This window comes from Aptenodytes forsteri, unplaced genomic scaffold, assembly GCF_000699145.1.
Source record: "Aptenodytes forsteri isolate BGI_AS27 unplaced genomic scaffold, ASM69914v1 Scaffold195, whole genome shotgun sequence".
NCBI lineage: Eukaryota > Metazoa > Chordata > Aves > Sphenisciformes > Spheniscidae > Aptenodytes > Aptenodytes forsteri.
In genome coordinates, this window is record NW_008795317.1 from 4,365,655 (window position 1) to 4,368,985 (window position 3,331).

Here is a 3,331-nt window from a genome sequence, read left to right on the forward strand (position 1 = left end):
AACTTCCTTCTCCCCTCCCCGCGCCGCTGTTGACGGCCGTTAACGACGAGAGCGCGGCCCAGGCAGAGAACCGGGGCGGCCCAGGGCCGCTGCCCCGCGCGGGGCGCAGGCAGCTGTCGCGGCGCCATTCCCCTGCTCGGGGCGGGCGAGCCCTTGATAAACCGTTCGGGAGGAGTTGGTGTCAGGGCTCCAGTGGCGCAATCGGTTAGCGCGCGGTACTTATACAGCAGTACAAAGCCGAGCAATGCCGAGGTTGTGAGTTCGAGCCTCACCTGGAGCACACAGCTTTTTGGGAGAGAAAACGGGCTTTTTTGGGACTTGGCCGCGCTCCGGAGGAAGAAAGAAAAAAGTTCACGGAAAAATTATGCAGGCGTGGCGGCAGCGTGGGCCCGCACGCGTGCACCCTGCCGGGCCGTGCTGCTGTGGGTGTTCGGTGTGCTGGAGAGGTGGGGCACGCCTCGCTGTGCAAAGTGGCTGGTGGCAGTCAACCCGGTACACAAAGGGAGCGCTCGCCTGGGGCTGCTTCTTGTCACGGTTTGCGAGTATATGTTTGGTTATACGTGCTCACATATCAACATAAGTTCTGTGTGTTCAGAGCAGCTTGTCGGTGTGGAATAACGAACACTTTCCTGGTGAGAGCTGCTTCTGTGAACTTGCAGGAAATAAAGGTTATTTTATACTGTGTTGTTTAATACAAAGTGCAAGTAAATATGGACTGGTGCGGTCACTAAAACTGAAGGGTAACAAAATCTCCACCCTTACTTTGCCTTCTTCGGCAGCAAGAGTCTTTGTAATTGCTGATTACCTTGGAAATTCTTTACAAATGTGTGGGCCGAAGCAGGAAGAAAAATAATTCAAATAATTTCAGATTTCTTCTCACAACTTGAGAGGCGGCAGGGCCATGGGAAAAGGGCAACTTCCTGAAAAGAAAGCTGGGGGACACTGCCTGAGTGTTTAGGCCCAGATCTTGTGAACCCACCTCTATGCTAGCATCATCTAGTCTGTTACTTTCACAGTGCAATTTATATAAAGAAGTTCAGTGAGACCCTCAATATCAGGCAGCCAGAGGCGCCTTTCTTGCCTAAATCAGCCCATTAGTGTCTGTACTGCAGGCGTTGACTCCCTGAAATGCCACTTTAAGGTTTTTAATTACCACTTCTTCCCTATTCTAGTTACCGCTTTGTCCCCTCTGAATTTTGCATTAACTTTGCCATTGATTTCAGTGACAGTGCAGTCATACCTGAAGCATGTGCCATATTAGTATAAGGAAGTCTAAATCAACAAGAGATCTGTTAATATATCGAAGGGTAAATAAAATTCAACCTTTGCTTGCAGTGAGTTTCACGTTTTCTCCTTCATGCAGGAGTGCCACGTCCCAGTGCTGAGAAGTACTGACAGTACAGAGGAGTATTTGCAGAGGTACTAGAAATACTAAAAAATGAAAATGCTGCTTTTGTGTAACTAGAAGGAAAAACCTAGCAGAGGGAGTGGGACTCCATTCCCTGGACAGAGACCACTTTTTTCAGAAATGGAGTGGGGACAGTGCTGCTCCTTCCTCCCTCTCCCCCTTCCCCACATCCCTGTGTGCCTCCAGGCACAGGCGGTGGCTCCTGAGCTCCCCCACCAAGGAGGTTTGCATTTGAGGTCTTGCTTGGGTGTGCTGGGGTGGTTATCGTGCAATTTTTGCCAAAGACGAGGTGCATGAAGCAGATGCTGTTCATTGCATTGACAGCTTTTTTTGCAACTTGCCTCTACGGTGCTGGAGAGCAGCCGGGACAAGCAGTGAGAGCTGCACAGTGCTGTGGCCTTCACCACAAGAACTTCTTCATCCCCTTGGTCCTACCTTGGCTTTTACTCTCGCTCCAAGATGATTTTTGTTTTGCCTCTGAAAGAAAAAAAAGGAAAAGAAAGACCAAAATCACCATGTGAGGCAACACTTGTTTGCATTCCTGCAGCAGAGGCCTTACCTCCTGATTGACTCCTATGCCTGACACCTGAGGGAAATGTTCTGAATTGGGGATTTCACACTGAAAATCGTGCTAAATGAGGACAATTTATGGGGGTTTACTAGAAATCCCTGTACAGTGAAAGAATGTTATTTATCCAATGGGTATTTACAAAATAAAGTGAACTGCTGCTAAAGCATGAGGTCTTCCTGAAGGAGGCAGGGCTGTGAAATAAGATGGAATAAACTCCCGTGGAGCAGTGCAGCTCATTGTGGCCTGGCTGTGGGCACCTGGGCAGGGATGGTGCTGGGGCCTCCTCCCGCCCCAGCCCCGTGGAGGTGCTGCTGCGGGGCTGGTGCTGGGGAGGTCTCACAGAGCCTGAGGGAGAAGGGTGCCATGTTGCTGTGTTTTATTTACTTCCCCAGGGGGCTGCTGCGGGGAGGAGGTGAGTCTGGGTGCCCCTGGGTGGAGCAGCCAAGCCTGGGGAGGGGGGAATGAGGTTTGGGCCTCGGAGTGGTTTCTTGAGGGTACGTGAGGAGCCTGTCCTCATGTGGCGCTGAGCTGGGGCAGCCATGGTGCCGCTGTCATGGCCTCGCCAGCTCTGACAGGGTGAAGTGTGGAGTGCCCTGGGCTGTCGCTTGAAAATTAGGTGTCTTACAGGCATACGAAAAGAAAGCGTATGGTTTTGTTTACACGAAGGTGTTCTGTTGTTGGGCTTTTTGGTCTTGAGTTGTTGGTTAATGCTTTAATGCTAGTTGGCAGTGGCTTATATATATAAAAGGTGTGTATTTATATATGTATGTATATCAATATAGGTATGTCTAAAGATACCTTTACACCATTATGGGAGAGCTCCCAATGTCTGTGAGTGCTATCTTATTTTCTAAATCTTTAATGTACGCAGATGATGTATTTAGAAAACACCTGTGTGTGAGTGATGCAAAGTGCCAGCTGTACTCGTGATCTAGAGAGAGGTAATCCCTCCTTCCCCCTCCCACCTCTTCCCCAAATCATAATGTGGTTCACCTGTGCCTCGTTTTCCTTTTGAAAACCAACTGCCAGAGCTTGTCCTCCCTCCTCTGAGCTACTGCCTGGCGTTCATCACTGTCCTTGCAGGCAGCCTCAGCCTGGGGGCTGCTGTCAGCTGGCGAGGGCCTTGGACAGGCCATAGGTGCTGCTGGAAGTGCCCTCGGGAGGAAAGGTTTCCTCATGGTGAGTTTTCCATGCTGCCCAAGTTTACCTAGGGGCCTGCCTCTTCTAGCCTATGCCATGTTCGTTATTTCTCTGTTAAGTAAGTTGTGTGGTGTGGATGGCATGCTTGCAGGCCTGCATCTCCCCAGCTCCTCTGAAATCCTTCCAGGGTCCCTTTTAAAAAGGTCCCTCTT

The 3,331-nt window shown here is 50.4% G+C and overlaps 1 non-coding gene across 1 annotated transcript; it reads left to right on the top strand.

The window, feature by feature from the left end:
• Nucleotides 1-186: 186 nt before the first annotated feature.
• TRNAI-UAU lies at nucleotides 187-280 on the top strand. The gene is made up of 2 exons: nucleotides 187-224; nucleotides 245-280. It is a non-coding gene; the product is annotated as a tRNA-Ile (tRNA).
• Nucleotides 281-3,331: the final 3,051 nt, after the last annotated feature.